General features: G+C 40.3%; 1 protein-coding gene and 1 long non-coding RNA gene across 7 annotated transcripts in view; both read left to right on the top strand.

Moving 5' to 3' along the window:
• The window catches only part of NR3C2 (nuclear receptor subfamily 3 group C member 2), a 189,919-nt gene that overhangs the window by 23,880 nt on the left and 144,017 nt on the right, over positions 1–22,022 (top strand). The window lies entirely within an intron of this gene.
• Positions 14,011–19,925, top strand: LOC146438010 (uncharacterized). 2 transcript variants are annotated; one of them, XR_014851634.1, is made up of 4 exons: positions 14,011–14,135; positions 15,667–15,733; positions 16,230–16,307; positions 16,665–19,925. It is a non-coding gene; the product is annotated as an uncharacterized LOC146438010 (long non-coding RNA). The 2 variants fall into 2 exon arrangements; XR_014851633.1 differs by having other exon boundaries at positions 15,667–16,307.

The raw sequence follows: 22,022 nt of genomic DNA, 5'->3' as shown, positions 1-22,022 counted from the left end.
TCGGTGGGTGAGCAGGATCATGGTTTGTATTGTCAGTGGTTGTGTAAGGGTGTTCAGTGCAGATTTTCAAGTGCTCGGGGTCCAATTTTTGTCTTCCCAATATGTGTAAACTCATAAACTGCAGTTGCAACTGTACAGGAGAAATTGTGATGCAGGTGAGAAATAGCACAGCAAGGAAAGTGCTTTGCATTAGCTCTTTTGTGCATTGCTACATGTGGTGGTTTTTTATAACAGATTTTATCCCTTGGGATCTAATAAAAGGCTGGAGAGTTATTTGGTTTATAAACCTATGTGGTATATTATTTGGATATTCAGAGGGAAAAGGTCAAAGAATGTCTCCTGTGTTATCAATTCCTCAGTGGGAAACTATATTAAAAACTTGAAAATATAATACTATATAATTTGGAAACACAATATATAATGTGGGTTGAGAGACAATTACTGGGTTGTATTTCTCTGTATTTTCCATTTTACTGAATGCATTTCAGCAACAATTGGGTTTTGGCTATAATGCTATTTGTAGCAGTTTCATGAAGCTGCACAGCAAATTACTGTGGTGTACCAGATAAAATCAACTCCTCACTTCATTCCTGAAAGTATCATTATGAAAAGCTCTTACTACTGGCTTATGTAGGTGACAGTGGGTTTTGTCCATGTTTATACAGTTTAGTGAAATCTCCATTATAAGTTTAGAGCAGTTTTAGGATGGACATATTTTACATATCTAGTCTGTCATTTTTCAGAGTTAATTCATTTAGAACTGCCTAATGTAATTAACATAGACACATAGAACGTGTCTGTTTCTTACAAAGTACTGTTGCCTGGGATGCAAATGTAACTTAAATATTCAGCAGCTCAGCCTGACAAGAAATTAGAATTGTATTGTTTATAAGTGTTCAAAACCACAAATATGCTTATTGTCAGTAGCCTTCTTGGTATTAGTGTTCCTGTGCACCTAAGCTGGTAGGTGTTTTCCTGGTTTTGATGACCAGCCTTGGAGTGTTAAATGGCTCACACTGGCATATTCAGAAAATTAGGCAGATTGGGTACAAAAAGGAAGTTTGGGTTGCTGTCAAATGATGCTTTATTGCAGGAGCTTGAAGATAGCATCTTTAGCATGTGTTCCTAAGAACTAAACCACCGCTTACATGTGGTTTGGGAGAAAATGGACCAAAGAAGGGGGGCTGTGAGGTGGCCTTGACTGAGTGCTGGTTGAAAGGGTTGGGCTTTACTTCAAATGAAGAAGTTGAAGGGGCTCTACAGGGAAGCCTGAGAGGGACTCCTGATTAGGAAGTGTAGCAATAGCATGGAGAGTAATGGGTACAAATGGAAAGAGGAGAAATTTAGGTTAGATATTATAAAGAAATTCTTTATTCTGAGGGTGGTGAAGCACTGGAACAGCTTGCCCAGGGAGGCTGTGGATGCCTCAACCCTGGCACTGTTCAAAGCCAGGCTGGATAAGGCCTTGAGAAACCAGGTTTAATGGGAGGTGCCCCTGCCCATGGCAGGCAGGGTTGGGACTAGATGATTTTCAAGGTGCATTCCAGCCCTTGACATTCTATGATTCTATAAGTCTGATGGATCTATTTAGAGAAAGAAGGCAGATGTGTTAAAAATGTGTCATAATGGAAAGCAGTTCTCTGCTTCCATTTTCACGCTGCTTAACACTGTTGTAGGAAAATCTAGAAGTAAATTGGGGTTTTTTGGGGAAATCTATATTGTTTTTTCTTAGTAGCAAGTTCACACTGGGCATTCCCAGTGAGACACTGAAGGTGTTTGGGCAGCGATAACAACCAGCCCTCCTCATCCTTGGTGTCCGTGGAGACATCAGCCTTGCTGTTGAGCTCGGGTTAGTGGAGCAGATGTTGCTCGTGGTCATTGCTGACTTCTGCAGACGTGTGAGAGGTGCTGAGAAACATCTAAAAAGGCTGGAGGTGTTCTCGGTGCTCCTGGCTGGGGGACGCTGAAGTTCTGCAGACAAAGAAGGGGACACAGCTTGGGTATGCAAGGTGTTGTTTACATCTGAGTAAAGGTCCCATGTTCATTTTTTATGATGGACTTGAGCATGGTTTGATTGAAGTGGGCAAGCCAGATATAGGAGGTTGCTAATGACTACAGGGAACTCAGTGTAAAGGATGCTGAAGTGGAAGCCATATTTATTCTGTGCTCTGTTGCCCATAAATTTTCCTTTTGTTCCTGTCTGTGTGTGTGGATTTTGATCTTTCTCCCTCTTCCTGTTAACTGGCAGCTGAGAGTTGCCCCCAGGAGGAGCCTGTATTCACCCCCACATGAAGGGGGAATATCAGAGGACTCTTGGCCAAAAACGACCTTGGTGAATGGTGTCCCTTATTGTCATCCTCAGTTAAGACTGTGTAAGTTCCCACATGTGTTCCTTCAGGTTTCACTTCTGGATCAACGTCCCGATGGCCTTTTAATTAGACCAACAAGGAACTGGTCTGTCCAGATTTTCTGGTCTCATCAGAAAGGCTTTAAGAGACTTTCTCTGCAAAATTTCCACATGACCTGGATCTGAAACACACTACAGAAGTGTATTCCCCACTGGTAAAGCAAAATATATGCACAGAAGTCTCCTGCTGATCACAGGTCTGAAATTTCTCTGTCTTGGTAGTCAACGGGAAATTTTGGGTACAGAAATGGGATTATTTACAGAGAGACTATATTGAGGTGTGTGTGTATATTTAAGAAATATTCCTGTCTGTCTTCCTGGCAGGAGAGCCTCCTGAGATAAGATTGCAGCCCCTCTGTGCCCCATTCTGCACAAGGGCTCATGGGCAGTGTCATCCCTTTCTGCCACTGCACTTTCCTGAACTCAGCAAATGAAGTTTTAAGGCAGCTACTATACAACTTTTGTTTGCCATCTAAGACCAGTTTTATGATATCATAAAATCAAAATTTATCTGATCTTGGGAATTAATTTTAATTCAGAGTGGGTTAAGTTGAATTTTGCTGCCACCTTTATTTATATAATACTAATGTAGTAATGCTAGTGAATAGCTTTCCCCATTTTACCCCATAAACAACTCACTTTCCTGGTGATACTGAGAGTGTCATGAAACCAAGCCTGAGTGGTAGGGGAAGGTTTGTCTTGCACAATAAATTTCAGTTCTTCTTGCTGCTCAAAGTACATTTTCACTCTTACCAAGCAGTATGAGAGAGCAGTGTTGTCTTTTTCGGTTTAATTAAACCAAATTAAATTATTTAATTAAATGGATACTTTTTTAGGACATGAGATAGAGTTTGACTATTAACTGTACAGAAATACATGCTCATTGTTATTTTTCTTCATGTGGAATTCAAAGTAGCATAAAATGAATGATTATTTTAATACTTAGCCTTTCCTTTATTGTGTTACTGCTCCTTTTCCCCATAGAGGCAGCCCTTTTTCAATTTTTATAAACCATGGTATCATTTGTAAGTTCAGTTCAGGAAGTGAGTATATTTCTGTAAGAAGGGGAGAGGCAAAAAAGGGGTTAACATCAATTTTCATAGCATTTTCCATTTTTTTTTATTCTACCAAAATGATGTTGTACAAAGCACATATTAAACCATTGCAGAGCTGTTATTCTGTTCTACTTTATTCCCTTTTTTCCTTTCACCGTTTCAGTACAATACACATACGTATTTCCACTAATGAAATTTTAAATGGGGGACCTATCTCAAGTTGTTGATCGCAAAACAGTAAACGGGCTTTTCCTCCCTTACTCAAAAAACTCTTCTAGCTGATTTCCCTTGTGTGTGTTGTGAATCCCCAGCAGGGCATAAATGTGTATGGCCACAATGAAGGATAAATTAAGAACGGCAGATAATACCAATCTTAGCCTGCCCTGTTTGTACAGCTCCTTATTTCTCCAGTAAACCTTGAGAAAGATTTTATTTACTTGCTAGGAAATCCAGGAAGTGTAATTAAATGGCAATTAAAGCATAGGAGTTATTTCATGGCACTATCGCCTTGTTTGAACTCGGTGAGTTTCTTTAAGAAAATACTGAAATACTGTGCTCGAGTGAGCTGCTACTGCAAATGAGACAGGAATAAAAATTACTCCTGCTGGCCAAGGAAGGGATGCAGTTGGTTGAAAACTTGTGTGGTTTTGTAGGAATACTGTAGCAGATGAATGCAGACACTCAAAATACCGTTGTTGGAGAGATAGTGTGTAGAGTCCCAGGTTGAAGCTAATGTGAGCAGAATTAAAAATAGCAAGTATGACAGACCCATTAATTTTTGAACATAATTTATGTTTTGGAAAATAAAAACAAAAGCTAAAGTTTAAACGAGATTTGTCCTTGAATCGGTAATAGCATTCAAATGGAAATCTTAGCAATGTGAGGTTGCTCTATGGAGCATAAGAGGAGCTCCAATGAATAATTAAACAAGTGATAGCTAATAAAATATACAGCACATTGCTTCAAACTTAGAAATTGTAACTCTGCCTAAGGGATGAATGTTTTTCATTACTTTTTAATTGTTGCCAGTGTTGACCTTCAAGGTCTTTTTCTGGCAGATAATTTGTTATGGTAAGGATGAGATCATTAAGTATTTTAGCACAAGCCGCATGATGCAAATAGTTTCCTAATATTATAGAATGCTGATGTGGTAAGGGTTTGTTTTCTCAGGAATTTGTTCTCCATATTTAGTGATATTTGGGATCATATCTGAAAAGAGCAATTCTACTGTAACCCTGCAGGACAGTGGTTGTAGGTAGTACAGTAGCAAACATCACCAGTTGCTGCGGCAAGATTTTTGTGACGGGCTTTGAATTGTAATAAAAAGGCATTACTGTAAAGTGTCAACATGGTTTTTTGGCTCCTAATGATATTTGTATATTCCAAAAACAAATAGCAACTCTTCTTCTTTGCTGGGTTCATGAAAGCATCCATACAGCAGCCTGCAGGTTTTCCCCACGCTGAAGCAAACCTCTATGGTATCGGAGGCTCCAGGGCCCATGTGCAAGGAATTAAACATCACTAAATTTTGCTAGTTTTATACTGTAACTCTGTTTTAACTGTTCTAGTATTTGCACAGGTAGGCACTAAAAATATGTATTGTGCAAACACCGAATGCTCTCAGATTTATGTTGACAAATTTTAGTTTAAATTCTCTGCAGGTAAATGTTTAACATTAATTTTTTTTTGTATTTTCCGTCAGAAATGCCTCCTCAGAGGGAAATGGCAGTAGGGAGGAACAAGCTAGCATATAAATGCTTTTCTATATTATTTTTCTAGCCTAAAGTGTTTGGGACAAACTAAATCAGTTGTTTTCTCAAATGTTTGTTGATAGAAACATTTATTGCTTGCACAGTTATGGTCAGACAGAGCTATTGTCTCATGTTCATCAAAGCTGTGGGCAGTCACTTGCAGGAAGTCTATAAATAATTCTTAGAGTAAAATCTACCTTGATACTGCTTAGAATCGAAAGAGAGAAACCTGGTGATGATGTGTGGGACTGGGGCAGAGGGCTCTGGCTTACAGGTCATCCGTCTGCTGGCAGCTCCGTGCAGCAAGGACGCTCAGGTCCAGCCTGCCTGCTCCTAGGGAAGAGCTGGAAGGAGGGGAGGAAGGGCTTCCAGCAGAGCCTGTACTTTGATGGATGGTTAAGGGTGAGCAGTGCTAGCTGCCCATACCGTGGGGAGAGCATGGGGGCAGTCTTGGGATAGAGGGATGAGCTCGGAGGGTCTGGCCAAACAGAGGGTCCTTGTGGAGCAGAGCAGGTTATCCTGAGATGTCTGGGCTGAGAGAGGGATGACTGGCAGGAACAGAGCCTGCTCCCCCTCAGCCCCATCCCTGTGCCAGAGAAGGGGGTGGTGCAGTGGCTGGCTTTCCTCTGCCAGAAATGGAGGGAAGAGGGGTCCCAGCTGTGTGCTCGGGTTGTTCCAGGCTCAGGCACAGTGGCCTCTGGTTTCCCTGCAGGAAATGCACTGCCATGGTTTGAGTCTTGGCATGCCTGTGCCAGCTTTCAGGTTTGGGTCCTGCTAAATCAAAGAGGGGCCCAAGCAGGAGCACCTATCCCCGTTTCTGTTTATTCTGGTGATGCTTCTTATTCAGCTGCACATTAAATGAAGGTTGAGTTTTCCAGTGCTCCGAGATGTACAGCAGTGAATTAAGTTGATAAGAACGTGTAAATGGTGCTGTTTAGTTAGTTTGGACTTAATTTTCAGTGATTTCCCATTTCTGTGTATCTCCAAAAGATTAAATAGATATTTGTCTAACTTGTTTATGATCAGAATAGAAGCTGTAGGATTGTCAAAGTTACTGACAACATTAGAAGAGTGAGGTATAGCTATTGAAAATGAGCCCAGTTCATTACAGATCTCTGGCAAAGGAGAGATTAATGCTTGCAACAGTATCAATATGTTGTATCTGTTGAGAAAGGAAGGCGGTTTAGCCATGGAAAATACAAGTGCACTGTGGAGGTCCTGCAGCCTCCCTGCTCCTCTAAACTCTGGACTCCAGACCCTCTCCCTCTAGGTTGGTTGGAGAGGAAACCAGGACGAAGGGTTGTGTTGGAGTGTAATAACTGGTCTGTGCTGCACCTTTTCTTACGCCATTGTCAACGTAGCACTGGTGAAAAAGCAGAGAGGTAAAATGGTGCTGAAATAGCATTTAATAGCTGGTTGTGGCGTGGGGCTGCAGGGTGTTCAGCAGACCATCCATCTGCCCTCATGCAGTTTTGACTGAGCAAGCAGCTGTAGCAGAGGACAAGAGTGAGAATTAGGTATTAATGAGCCCTGAAGACTTATATTGCTGTTTGTTGGTGTATGTTACTTGTCATACCTTCCAAGGGTTTTGTTGTTGTTGTTTGTCTTCAGCAGGTTTGCATTCCTGATCTAAATGTGATGTGTATTGTTACATTCAAACGAGGATGTCTGAGGCCATCCAAAAATGTTCTTTTTTGGAACATTCACCACAGAAGAAGCCAAATGCTGACTTTAAAGAAAGTTGTGATTTTGAACCCAAATGTTTCAGGATTTGAATAACATATTCTGAAAACATGCTTTCTCAAGTCAACTAGGGAAAGTGCCGCTTGGTGCAGCATGCATAATGGTGAAGAACTGAAGGAGCTATCAGGAATGCAGTCTTAGAGCCTGAGCAAAATTAAGCGTCATCTAACCATGTTATACACCCTGCAAAACAGTAGATTAGAAGTAAGGGAAATTATTATTAAAGCTATCATTGGATTAAAAATAGTATTAACTCCTTAAGAGGAAGCACTGTTAATCAACTTGGACTTGAACAGGGAATTAAAAAACACTCGTAGACATTTTATTACTTACAGGAAATATACTACTGCAAAAATCCAGGAGCATAAAGACAATGATTTGATATCGATTCTTATGTGGTGGAGAATTAAGATGCATCTGTTCGTTGCTTAATTTGAAGCAGACTTCATAACAATGAACTTCCATATTGTTGCTAAATTTATTCAGAGGTGAAACTAGAAAGCACTTTTAAAAATCAAACCCACATTGCCATAAATGGCACACAAGATCGGAGACACCTTCAGAAAACAGCAGTTGTAAGTGTCCCATTGACAAGTAAAATATTCCCTTTATTTGTAAAATTGTTCAGTTATTGCATTGACAATCCCTACTGTTTTTGCATTTATTTCTCAAGCACTGCAAAGAATGTTGCTAAATTAGAACTGTGATTTAGCATGCTGCAATTAATTTGCATTATGGTTTTCATAGGAAGGGAAGAAATTTGCCAATTGTGTGTTTACTGGGACTGTTAAACAGTGTCTGGTTTGCTAAATACAATTTTCTCTGCTACGGCGTTGTAGGAGAGTTGCTTATATTTGTCTTGCAGCCTTGGGGCTTCCCTCTTTATCCTCCATTTAATGATGGACCAAGTTAATTTGTACCTGCAGTCTAATGAGAGACTAGAAGTGTGTTCAGTGATGTAGTTGCGGTTCCCTTTTACCTGTTTTTGCAAGTAGCTTATTATTCGTGCTTATAAAATGAAATGAACTACCCTAATGTTTACTTAGATAGGTAAGTATCTATACATATCTGTCCAGTGTCTCTGTGTGACGATATATACGTGTATATGTACTGCAGCATTTAAAACTTTTTTTAACAGCTAGAATTATGTGTATTAGTTCCCAGTTTGTGTGATCCAATAGCTCTTTCTTCTAATAAATCACAGACAAAATGCTGTGTGACGGGGGAGGAACTGCTGTCTCTTTGGAGTGTGTAGCGCATGTGCTAGAATTCTTTCAGCATCAGATTAGCCCGTGCAGCAAAGGCTTCGCAATGTTCCCAGCTGAAGCAATTTCTTGCATTTCCTTTATTTTGAGCCTTGGGTGTTTGCACAAGCTGAATGCTTTTTTTTTTTTCCCTGCCCGTGTTTATATCTGTAAAGTGGGTGTAGGGAGAGCAAATGCCTGAAGTATCAGGAACTGAAACGGGATGTCTCAAGGCTGGCTTAAGGCCAAGATGAAATACATCTCTCTTGGCAGCAGGGGTGCTTGAGGCAGCCCTGTGATACTGGATAACTTTTTTTTTTTTCACTTGGTAAGTCCCATCCATACCTCAGCTGACCTCCTTTGCTGGGTGGTGAGTAGGTCCCTGCTCAGCTGAGTGTCCCTCCTGGAGCGAGGGCAGGAGAAGTTGCGTGGAGTGAGCAGTGTTCTTGGCCTGGTTGGTGTTGTCCTTCTCTTAGAAGATGAGGAGGAGCCAGCCAGCGCTTGGCATGAAGGACAGAGCTCTTGGCCCTCACCTTCTTCGGGGTGCCCACCGGGTTTGTGGTGCCTGCCCCGTTTGGCATACTGGAGGAGATGTCCCCCCATGGCAGCCCTGGGCTGTCTGTCACCTGTGTCCCTGTCGGGCCTGGCTCGGCCATGCCAGTGTCAGTGACAGGCAGCAGCTGTCAGAGCGTCTCACCCTCCTCAGGATGAGCGTCCGCTCGGCTCGGCCAGGAATGCATTTAGAGCATGTTTTCATTTCTGTGCCAAAGACAATCAGCGAGGAATATGGCTCAGGTCACTATTATCTTAGGGGCCTTTCCAGAGAAATGCAGCATATGGCTGCTGGCCCAGGGGAGCTGTGCAGCCCCTGCGAGCCCTGCAGCTGCAAGGAGCTGTGACAGGCCCAGGAAGATGCTTCTCTGAACATTTTGATGAGGCAGAAAGGAGAAGCAAGGATTAGTGTCAATAAGCAGCTGCAAACAGTTTTCAAGGTTCCCCCTGCCAGCTATAGAGCCGAGTGTCTGGCCTGTGTGCTTGGCACCCTTCCTCTCCAAGCAGTGAAAATGTTGCTGGAAGTTGATGCTTTCACTGCTGATTTTCTATTTTTTTCCCCTTTTTATGTTTTTTTCTTCTTATTTTCTACTTCTGTGTATGGATGCTGGCAGGAAGCGAGATTTAGGTGAGGGTATAAAAGTGCCAGCAGAAGACAGAACTCTCCTGGAGAGAACAGCGCTGCCATGGGCTAGGGTTCCTGGGAAAGCAGCACAGTCCTCCTCATCTGCAGCAAATCCAGAGGTTTTTGCAGCTGCCCCCTTCTGCACTCAGTGCTTGCTGCCAGGGCCATGATCATCGAGCCCTTAATTATTACTGTGTGAGTTTCACCTTTCAGTGACCATTTAATTTATTGTTTTAATGGCAAAATAAAAAAAATTGGGTTAATCAGGTATTAATAAGCTGTTGCATTAAAACGGTGATAGCCTACTGATTTTAAATCGTTTTTAAATACTTCGGAATAGCTGCTGCAGCCTCTGTGCAACATAGTTATGCACGTGACAGAACAAATGAGGAAGAGAGCCTAGAGAGCATTTTTAACAAAAAATGCGGATGAACATTTTTGCACATTCATTGCCTGGGGTGAAATCAATGGCATTCATAAAATACCTAACTGAAATAATTAATAGAGTACTTAGAAGTTTCAGTGTTTTCAAAAACATTTCTCATTGTTTTATAACAATTTATATAGACTAATACTACAACTATTCTATAATAGCAAAATTCATATTATTGCCTAATTGTTGTCTAATTGTCTAATACAATAATGCGCAAGATGCATAGTTATTTAAGTTTTTTCATTTTTTTCCAGCTGCTAATTGTTTTTTTTTTTAATAAATTGTAGCATTTCTACCAGTATAGAATTCGGTGATAGCCGGATTAAAATCCTTTTTCTTTTTCTCCCAAAGTTCTGCAAATACAAATGAAAGATTCAGTATACCAGGCACAGTATGAGAGAGATTTCTTCAAGAAGTAAAAACCTGCTTTCAAAGGGGGACACTGACAACTTGATATTTGACAGAACAGTAACATTCTTGTTTGTTTAAAATAATGTTTCACTTTTATGTAGTTGACAAAGGACTCGGGTGAAAGAGAGGGGGAGGATAATCAAAATTGCATGGTGGTAAGATTAAGTGTGTACTTTGTAGGTCATTTGTTTGTATAAACAAGAACCTGTTGCTATAGCTGGTGGCATTTCAAAGAGTCTTAAACCTTGAGAGGACCAACAAGAGTAAAAAAAAATAATGGATTTCATGCATTTCCATGGATTGAAATACAGTTCCTTTCTCAAAGCTACCCAGGTCAGTTCTTGGGCAGCCTGATGGGAGGCGTGCTGAAGTCAACTGGAAGTAGGCTGTTAACTTTGAGTATGTTTTGGATTATAGCTCAGGTGAATTCCTTTGTTCCTTGGAGGAGGCACTTCAGCACTGTGTCTGAATTACTAAAAAAAAAAAATCTTTGCAAGATTTTAAATTTTTTTAAAATTAAAGCAGTGAGTGAAATTTGTAATTGGACATGGTTATCAAAATATGTAAAAATGGTGCCGAGAAATGTGTTCTTATCTCATGTAATTGCTCTGTAATTGTTGGGGAGGGGAATCAGATTAGGGAGGCTAAGTATTTCCAATGCTGAAGTTAATGTATTTTTGCAAATAGTGAATCTAAGTCTGCATTCCTTGAAGTCAGTGGGAGTTTGTGTTTTGCAGAGTTGGAGCTAGTATTTGCAAGTTCTCAGCTTTATGTAAGCAAGTTTGTGGGTTTTGGGTTTTTTTAAGAATTATCAAAACTTTTAATCAAAGAATTCATTTATGTTTAAAATATTTTTGAAGTAGGAAGTGTTAATCTTGAAGGTATAATTTATTTTTTCTTGTTTTTCTCTCCTACTCTCCATCATTTATCTGATTTAAAACTAAAATACAGAAACATTTCCATCAAGCTTAAAAATCTGTAAATTAATGAATGTTTTTCATGGTTTAGTTGGGTGTTTTTTTCATTATTATTTCATTTTGCGGGTTTTTTTGTTCCTCAAGTATGTTGTTATGAAACTCACCAGCACTTGCTGCATTTTGTACTTGAAGTTAAAATACTTGTGTGGCAGATTAGGAAAGCATTAACTAGCTTTAGTGATTTTTTTTTTTTTTTTGCAAATTAGTACCTTTAAACTAAATTTTTTTATGTGTAAAGTTACTGTTTTCATGTCAATAGCATCATTTGGGACAGTAAGTTGTTCTTTAAAGCCAGTAACTCTTCTAAACTCTCACAAAGATAAAAAGAGCAGGCAAATGTGCTGTAGGTTATGGTGTAGATGAAGATTAGATAGCTGAAAACCAACCTGCTGTGGAAGGTGTGCTTCACAACCATCATGGAACTTCTGAAAAACATTCTACTTCCAGCAGAAATTGCTTCCTTGAGTTTGGTACAAGAGCAAGTATTTTTGCTGCTGTGGAAGCTGGTTCAGTTTTGTTTCCATGCTAACCAAATTTGCACTTTGTTTGACACTGTATGTGGTGCTCTTGCTGCCGGGGAGCTGCAGCAGCTCTAATGTATGTGTAGTAGATACTGTGTCTGTGAAAGCAAAACCAGCCCTGGGAAAAAAATAGTGATGGCTGAGTCCTGTTAAAGCTGCTTTGAAAAGTCCATGAGAGCAAAGGAGCAAAAGGAAATCTCCCCAGTTCTATGAATACAGAAATGGAGACGTGAGGAAGTGGTTTTCCTGAAACCATCCGAGGTGACCTGCAGGACGGGGACAGAAATGGGATTGTCTGCTCTGTATCAAAGCACTTTTACTATCAGAATCCCCGATTTTTGGTGTGAAGAGAAAGTACTTACCCTGAACTTGTCAAAAATCAAATACTTGTTACAGCAAGATGCACGTCAAACAGTGATTTTCATATCTTTACAACCTTCGCTGGTATTTTTCAGAACTGGGATCTAACCTGAGACATCCAGTAAGATGCAAAGGTCATTTAAACAAAGCTGTTGCTGACTTGCAGTACTCTGAGCAATTTTACATTCTTAGCTGGGAGGGGTGGGGTGGGGGTGGTGATGGGGATGACTGTCAGGGACTTGAAAATCACTGTTTCCAGCCCTTTCCATGACTGTAAGCAAAAATTGTCTGTTTTATGGAAGCTAAAAATTCCTCCATTTTCTTCTATTTAAGCTGAAAATTCATTTTTAGATTAGAGAGACCAAGGTACCAAAGTTTGAAGATTGAATACTATTAAATTCAGAGGTTAAAAAACCCCAGTTTTGGGAAATCAGGCACAGAAGCCTGAGAATAAGATAAAAATGCTGCAGTTGGGAGAAAAGAAAATAACACTACTCTGAAAGCAGGAATTGTTTTTGAAAATATACTGATGCATATGGGGATATTTAGAATGTCTTCAGACACAATATGGGCAGGGTAGGAGTGGATGAGTCGGAAATTCACAGCAAGTTTCAAGGCTACATAATAAAACAAAGGCAGGTCACATGGATGTTCACTTCTTGTAGGTGGAACCAGTGTTCCTTTTATTTCTGTTTTAATAGGGGAGGGAGCACTCGGGCTGTGCTTATTTATAATCGTTGATCCTTAACTCTCATCCATATTCTCTGTATTTACACATGGTTCTCCCTCATAATGCGGAGTAGCGATTTTCTTTGTCCTTTAACGACTTGTTTCCTCTTCAGTCATGCTTTCATTCACTTCCTTTTGGCTCTTTCTATTAACTCTAGCCTTTTCTAATTCCTGCTAGTTGCTGCTTTTTACCCTGCCTTTCCTTTTCTCCCCAGCCCTTAGTTCCTCACATCATTTTGTTCCTCCTTCCTTGCCGCCTCCCCCTAATGGCTCAGATGGTCTTGAGTGGCCAAGATATGGGAATATTGCATGATGCATGTGGAATGGAGCAGTGCACTGAGAAAGTTATCCCCAGAAGTCTGTACTCCTTTCAGATGTCTCCATTGCTGGCAAACAGCTGCCTCTGTGCACTAGGAAGCCTTAGGAATAAGCCCTCAGAAGATGGGGTTCCCTGTGGAAACCCTTCTGTAGAAGTGGGTGCTGTGCAGCTGGAGAGGGCATGAAGCAGCAGTGTGCACTCGTGTCATGAGGAAACAGAAATATGAACCAAACTGCTTAACCCAGCACCTTATACTTCTGCTGGAGTAACTTGATTTAGTAAGTTAAAATGTCAGTGCTGTGGCTGCAGCACTGTTATTTCCTTTCCCTGCTTTCTTGACGACAGCACTCCAGGGTTTTTAAAAACATTCCCCAAAAGAGAGAAAGATCACGAGAAACATACTCTTAATTGCATGCAGTTTTTAATATTCCTGGGATCTGTTTTGAAGGGTGCATTTGACAGAGAGAAACCCAGCAGCCCCACACTGAATCCTTTGTCCTTCCTGCGGGGTGAAACAGTAGATAGCTTACTGTAAGTGTGGCTGCCTGCCAACCCGTGGCGCAGATTCTTTTTTTAATACTGTAAACTGGCAAGAAATCAAGAATCGCCGTTCTTCCTTTTATTTACTTTCCCTTCTGTATTAAAGAGCTCTGTAAATAAGAGAAAGTTAAATGTTGAGTGAAGGTTTCATTCTGATTAATCATTAAATAGCAAAGAGTTATCGGTTCGGGGGGGGGTTGCCCCCTTTTTTCCATTTCTCTTTGGTTGAAACTGGAAATATCAGTTGCTTCATCTGGAATAGATTATCACAGGGAAAAGTCTGTGCAGTTTGAAATGAGGACAGAGCAGAATGCATCCATCATGCATAGTTTAAAATAATCTGCAAGACTGCTTCTGGTTTGATCCTTAGATGTACTTCCTCCCGATTTTCTTCAAAACTTGTGTTAATAATGAGTACTCTGTCTGTAGAAAAGGCTTTTTTGTAGAGTGTACCCCCAGCCTCTGCTTGTAAGTATTTTCTTATTTGAACAACTAAGCTTCCTGAAATAGCTGCTGAGTTTTTTGTTTTGCTGTTATATTTAAAAGTGGTAGAGGGGTGTGGAGTTCCTTCTGCTGCTTCTCAGATCCAAGGCATGCCTTGCAAGCTACTTTACTTTCATGCTAGAAAGGGAATCGGCGTTACTGCTTTTTTCATGATTGTGTGGCTAAATTATTGGCAAAATTATCCCCAAGCAAAAAAATGATGTTGATATAGTGCACGTTTGAATGATTTCTTTTGAGAGAAATTTATTTCAATGTGCATGATGCAGGAGGCCAAATTAAATTTGAAAATTACTGTTGCTGTTAAATACAGACCTAATGTGAAAAATTAGCCCACAACAGATTGTTTTAAATCCCAAAGCGTACTGTGGTTCATTCAGAGGTCAATCTTGCTTAAAACATATTAAACATTTAATAATATCAATGTATATCTGTTGCTGACTTGATGAACATACCATACAGGTCATGTATGTACAGCTTTATTAAAGGCGTTGTTGAAAGAAAACATGGATTCATGTTTTGTTTCTTTTATACTTCTTGGCTAATTGGAAATTAAGGTTTCTGGAAGTGATAAGGAGTAGTTTTGCTTTAAAAGCACTGGACTGTGACTGAAGAAATTTGGACTTGATCTGCCAGATTTCTTGAAATAACTTGCTCAAGTCATTACTTGTTTTGGGGGTTTTCTTTTGTTTGTTTGTTTTTTTCCCTCAGAATTCTTCATCTGTAAAATGGAGATAATCCTGTTCCCTTACCAGATGGCAGTATGTTATAGATAAATTAATGAATGTTTGTGGGACAAAGCAGTAGCACTTAATGGCTCCAGCATAAGTATTCACATTAATGATTCATGTTAAAGAATGATTGAAAAACTGCATTAACTTGAAAGTTGGGAGTGTGCTGTCCCAGAGGCAGAGGCTTAGTTTCCAATCTGCAATGCCCAAAATGAGGGACACAAGAAATATTTATTCAGGAAATTTAGTAGTTTACAAGTTTCCTTCCTTTGTTTCCTTCCTTCCTTTAGCTAGAAAGAATTTTTTTTTCAGACTCTGCTGGACAAGTCTGGATTTCTGAAGTAAATTCTTTTTGAATATAAAAGCAATAAGCAGATTTTTGTGGACATTTGTGCAGGTGACTTGGCACAAAAATTAATGAGTAAATAAACTGTTTAAAGATGATTAAATTAGAGAGATGCTCTGATTAAATTTGAGAGATGAGCCAAAGAAATGAGAGCAACTTTTCTAAGCAATTATTAAAAATCCCAACCCTCTCCTGCAAAAGCACAGGTCAGAAAATATCCCATCTCAATTATAGCCATCAGAAATCTTCCCCCCATTCTCCTTTTTCTTTTGAAGCTATATCTTGAGCTCGTTCAAGATATGTAGGAAAGTTTTTTTGCAAAATGACAGGTTAAGCTATCACAAAGTTGTTACTATTTTAGGGGTGTTGGATAAGATGCATAATTATCTTGAATACAGTTTCGGTTTTGCTGCCTTTTCAGTGTAGTGTGCTACAGGGAAAATACAAATTCCATCTTCAAGGATCCCTGACCTTAAAGGGAAAAATAAGTAGGTAACAGCTCTACTTTCACTTGTGTTTTGCAGTCTTTATTTTTTGTAAACGTGGTTGTTTATTTTAAGTGTAAGTGGCATTAGTTCATCCCTATTATATTATCTACATTGAGGGAAAATAAAGTGTCTGCACAGAGTTGGAGTTATAACGTGTCCGTGGGACTTGAGAGGAGTCTACTAATATGTGATTCTCCTTTGATACTGTGAGCAGATTATCTTCAATAGCTAGCAGATTTCTGTATATATTTTTTAAATGCAGGAATAAGTGCTTGATATAACTATTACAGTGACTTAATTTAATAGAAAACAGTGCACTGCAGTAGCATTTCAGAGTTACTCTTGCCATGTTCGGATAGTTCTCTTGTGGATCTCAAAAGCTTGGGTTTTGTGCTCCTTTAACTGTATATTTAGAAGAAAGAGCAAATGGTTTTATCACTTGCTTCTTACTGACATGCTCGGTTCTTACAGTAACAATTTTCCTTGGCTGTTGCAGTGTGTGCCAGGAGATTGCAGATCCTGTGTCTGTACGTAGACTTGATACCTCAGAAACTGTCTTTTATCCGATATGCCGGTAAGGCAATTACCATGAGTCAGATGAACCCTCCACTCCAGGTTCCTTGTTATGGGTCAGGCCAGAGCAAGACCTTTTCTGGTCAGGGAGCCAGTCTGTGAATTAATGTCAGTGAGAATTACGGGTAAAATCCCCAGCCATGGCTAGTGTCCAGAATCGGTAGCAAGACTGGTAATTTAAATGTCTGCCGCTCCTGGACAAAAATAAGCTGCTTGCATCTCACTCTTTCTCTCGTCCTAACTAGGCCGTTTCAGATTTGTCCAAGTAAAACCAAGAGAATAAATTTGAGGAGGAGGAAAAAGTGTGTCTTCCTCCTTCACTTGAGTAACTTCACGTTTGTCCATGTTTTCTCCCCAGCTCCTTAAACCGGAGGAAGAATGTCCCACTGATCGTCTCTCAGCAGGTCACGGCATAAGCTGCTCCCTGTTTTATCCCTCCGATGAGGCCATATACCACTCGCTGCATTCACTCTTTCCTTTGCCAGGTCACTTTTGATTTTCTCCTCTTGAACAGGCTCAGAATAACCACAGTCCTGGCCAGCTTCTCACTCCTTTTGCAGAGCTGGGGGCTGCTAGGCAGAGTGGCACTCACAGCCCCAAGACCTCTGTGGCCGCCTCGTCTCCGCTGTGGCACCTGCAGCAGTATCGGCCACAAAGGGATTTTCTTTATTGCATTAAGCTTGCAGAGAGAAGATTTAGGAGGTGTGTCACAGTGCCATTAGCCTCCTGTGACCCAGTGTCTCAGCAAATCCTTCCATGGCTGTGAAGAATTTGTTTTAGTTTGAGCAAATTCATCTTCATTCGAGCAATTTTGAGGGAAACTGTTCTCTCTACCCACAGTGCCATCTTCTAAATTCTAGATGGCTGGACCTACTGCTGGTATTTGAATCATTATGCCAGTCTCTTGTAACATCCCATCCAGCAACGGGAAATTCAAAAATACAATTAATTGAGTTTCCTTATATCGCATGGTTGTGAAACCCTTTCCAACGAACTTTCATACAGAAACAGAAGTTTTTTGCTTGTGGTAATAATGTTCATAAAAAAATGTTTTGGTGTGCTTAGTGCAAAATAACATTTCAACTTTTGGAGGACAACCACAGAATCTATTAAAAAAATAATGTTGGCAGGCACATACGCAAAGGAAATTTATCAAAGTTTGTTGATTTTTGTCTACAGCGCAGACCAGTTAACAAGCTCTTTGCCTATGTGAACGAGCAGCATCTCATCAAAACACTTCAAAATCTTTAAATAACTTAAAGGCTCTTTTCTTTGATGTGAAGTTCACTTTGCAACACCTCGGTGCCAGGGATGGTAGTTAATTATTATCCTTACTATGGGTGTGGCCTGATTTAAATATCTGCATAAAATGTCTCATCTCTGGCACACTGATACTGCATGAGCATTGGGTACCTGCTGTACGTGAGCTGCCTTCATATTGGGGCGTGTTCAAAGTGAAGAACAGAAAATGTTTTATCATCCCTCAGATCCTAAATGGAGCTCTGCTGAAACATCATTGGAAAAGTTGGGAGAGTCTGGGCCTAGCTTGATGAAAAAAGTAAACAAAGTAGGATTTTTAGGTGAGGTGCCAGTAGGATGTGCCTGTACAGGTACAAAAATGAGACCTGCTGGTTTAGACCAGCAGGTTGCTTCTTGCCAAATTCCAGATGACAGTGTCTAGAAGTGATTTGGTCTGGGTCTTTTGGTGTGAAAAGACCCGGTTTCATCTGTGACTGCAGGGTATTTTTGGGGTGGAGGGGGATAATTTCTCAGTTGTAGAGTCACAGAATGGTTGGGCTGGAAGTAACCTTAAAGATCCTCTAGTCCCCTGCCATGGGCAGGGGTACTTTTCACTAGATCATATTGCTCAAAGCCCATCCAACTGGAACATTGGCAAGGATGGTGCATCCACAACTCTCTTCCAGTGCAACCTCATCCAGTGCCTCACCACACTCAGAGTAAAGATTGTTTTCCTAATATATCATCATGCCTGCAATATTGGATTGTAAACAAATACACAGGAGAGCTTTCTAGTTTCTTTGGAAAAATAGTCAGAGGAAGGAATGTCAATGTCTCTGATGAGTGGATGCACTGCAGTCAGACCTGCTGCCCATTACTGATGTCTGAGGTCCAGCCTTTGCTCTAAGGCATCCACAGACCTTTCACAGACTTGATATGCATTAACTATTGGATAAAATGTGAACCCTAAGTGAAAGGATGCACTGCTGAGATAACCTTTAATTGCCAGATATGGGAAGGATTTAAGACCTGTTCCAGCATTTTTTTTTTCTTACAGCAAATGTAAAAAGCTGTCCAATCAGCTCTACAATTTTGGAGGGTCTTACTCTGAAGTTTTTATTCTCCTTGTACATTGCTTAGGAAGAATAAGCACATAATTTTTTGGCTTTGGATTCCTGTTGATGGAATTTAATGCCGTTTAACTGAGATAATCAAAGGGTCAAATAATTTTGCAAATTGTTACTTATCATTTCATCTTTAGTACAGTGACTGTGGTCCCTGGGGTTGAAGAGCAGTGATTGTTATGGTTCTTTTACCATCTGGCACTGTGACAAGAATATCCAATCTTGTGTTGCTCTACATGATGAAAAAATAGATAAATAAATAGGATTTATGAGTTTTCTTTACAAGGCTTTTCCACAGGGCAATTGATTTTATTTTAGTCTGTACAAGACAGTCCAAGACAAGACAAAAAATTGTATTTCTCTCTCTTGCTTTCCCAGATCCGGTGTAAATGAAAGAAGACTGATATGTACTTACAGATCTTTAAAATGCCTTAATAGGTTTTTTTTTGGCTTTCTGAAGAGAAGATTCTAGTCCTGTGTTGTTAATTCTGAAGAAGGAATTTTTTTTTATCCCAGTAATTTTGAATGCCCTTGAGCCCTCTTATACAGAACTCTGTAAATTCTTCAAGCACCTTGCACAAGGGTTTCTGTGCAAGGGGTGGGAACCTTTCTTTTTAATTAGGTTGCAGATAAAGGTTCAGCTCAGTCACGTTAATGTTGGAAGTTTCTTCAGTGACTTTTCCCATCAGTTGTATACTTTGTGTCAAGGTCAACGGTATCACTGTTCTTCAAAAATGATCCCATAACCTTTTGTTTAAGGAAGTAGTAGTCTCCTTTGGAATAGGCTTATACAAAAGGTTGCATTGATAGAACCAGGAATTCAAAAAGGCTTTCTGTGCATGTGAAGACATTCTCTTTAATACTAAGCTGATGTTTTCCACTTTGCATGATTAGGCAAATGCAAAATTAAGTAACAGAAGTCAAGATCAGACACATTTTGAAGGTTTGTTTGTTTTTAAGGTGTATTGCTCTTTCTAGGAGAATATGCTTCAGGTAAATATTAGATCTGTCTGTCTGTAAACTGGAAAATCAACTTCTCATCTTACTTAAAAGGTGCCTTTGTAGTAAAGGCAATATAATATCATTAAAATAGTGTTTTCCATGAAGAGAAATGCAATGTCATGCTGTATTTACCTACTTTGTAAGAGCCAAGCTGTTGTGATGAGAAAATTTCAATAAAGTTTCTGGTATTAAAATATATTTTGCAGGTCTATAACCTTCTTTGGCATCTATCACTTGGAATTATATATTGGCTGTCTCCTTGGAAGAAGGCACAGAACTGTGTCTTTAATAATTTTCAAAATGTGAATGTAACTATAGGTTTCTCATTTTAAGAAAGGTACCACTTGTGTTTTTTTAGAGTAGAGATGGTTAAAAGCTGGTATATTGGTCAGCATCTGTGTATATTTGTGAGGTGAAAAGTAGCTGGTTTGTTGTGTGAGGTTTACAAATTCCTTAGAAATGTGCAAGTGAAAGTTTCCTCATGTCTGTAGCTTTATGCCTGAAGGCCTAATTCTGCAGTTGTACCCAGAGAGCACTAAGCAGAGTGGATGTAACGAGAAGATGCTTCAGGACTGACCCTGTAGCAATACCCATCTCAGCCTTGGTCACCCTTTGGGGCATGGCAGCTGCTGGCTGCAGGAGGGTCAGTGGTTCAGGAGACTGGTCAGACTTCCAGGTCAGCAAGGGTGTGTATTCCGTGGGGCACAGGTGTATCTGCACGAGCGTTTTGGTGTGGGTTAGGAGTGTTCTTCTGAAGCAAGTCCGCCCATTGTCCCCGCTTCCTGCCGACGTGCGCGTGTTGCCGAGCAGGCTCCGAGCGCATGGGCGGGTTTCGTTTGGGGTGCTGCTAAGCCAGAAGATGTTTCCAAATGGGAATCCCCATTCAGGCAGCAGGACCAGGGTGGTTCTAGCTGAAAGTGAAACTGTCAGATCGAAGTGCGGACACTTGGCGAGATCAGCTCCTGTGGAGCTGTGCTAGTGGCTGTTGTCACAGCCTGGCTGCTGTCACAGTCGGCCAGGGACTGACAGCAGGTGCCTAGGGAAGACAGTAGAAGTGCAAGCATGTAGTAGTGCTTTCCCAATATATTTTCCCAGCGTTCAGCAATCTGCATCTCACAAACTTCCTGAAGTAGAGATGGTATCTTTGATTTAATAGTCCGTGATAGATTTTTCTTCCATTAGTTTGTCTTACTGTTTTTAAAACCATGTGCATTTTTATCATCCACAATATCCTGTGCAATGAGTCCTAAGGTAGAACAATGTGTGTGTTAAGAAGTATCTTCTTTGGCTTATTTTGAGTTCACTGCCTGATAATTTCATTTGATGCTCTTTTGTTCCTGTCTTATAAGAGACAAATGATTCCTTATCCACTGCCTTTATGGTGCTCCATTTATCATGGATCTCTTTGATACTACCTTGATTGTTTGTCTTCCAGGCTGGAAGATCCATGTCTGTTTAGTTTCTTGATCAGAACCCATTTCATACCTTTGATCATCCTTGTTCTCCTCTCTACCTTCCCTTGTTTCTGTTGTGTCGTTCTGAGACTGGAGGACTGCATGCAAGCTAGCTAATGTATTCAGTGTGCAGCATCTGTTTTTTAAATGCTGGCTTGAGGGTGTGTTCTGTGGTGCTCTATGTTTCTCATAATTTTTAACAGTATTTGCTTTTTTTGACTGCTGCTGAAATGAAACCATTATTTTTTAATGTATGTCTCCGTTGAACGAAAGTTTTTTCCCTGTAGTGGTGACAGCTCACCCAGGGCCCATATTGTGTTCATAGGGTTGGGGTTGTTTTCCTCCCCACCCATCCTCTCCACCACTCCGTGCAATTCTTTATACCTGCCAGCACTGAGTTTTGTCTTCCATTTTACAATTTAGTCCTTTGCTATATGAGATCACTTGCAGCTCTCTCTGTAAGCCTCCATTTGTATTGCTATGAGCAACTTGGTATCAGTAGGGTACTTCTTCTGCACACCATTTCTCCCCCTTTTCCAAACCATTTATCCAGCTGTGTCCTACAAAACTCCTGTGGAACACTGGTAGTGACCTATTTTCATAGAGAAACTGAATGATTAATACCATCTTTTCTTTCCCATCCTTTAACAATTTATGTATTTGCCTGGAGATCAAACGAATGCATTGATCAGGCCATGTTTGTCCTCACATACAAAGATTCTCTAGCAATGTTAATGGATCTGTGAGGCAATTGTTCAAATGCCATGTGGGCTCTTCCTCAGCATGTGGTATCTAGCTCTCTGTTCTTTGCAACAGTTACTATCAATTTGCTCAATGTGTATGTCAAATTAATTGTTTTGTAGTTTTCCGGATGCTCCTGAGAGACCTATTAGGAGA

Source organism: Lichenostomus cassidix, chromosome 4, assembly GCF_008360975.1.
Source record: "Lichenostomus cassidix isolate B80296 chromosome 4, HeHo_3.0, whole genome shotgun sequence".
In the NCBI taxonomy this organism is placed as follows: domain Eukaryota; kingdom Metazoa; phylum Chordata; class Aves; order Passeriformes; family Meliphagidae; genus Lichenostomus; species Lichenostomus cassidix.
Note: the sequence above shows the minus strand (reverse complement) of the source record. Positions and strands in the feature narration are given on the sequence as shown.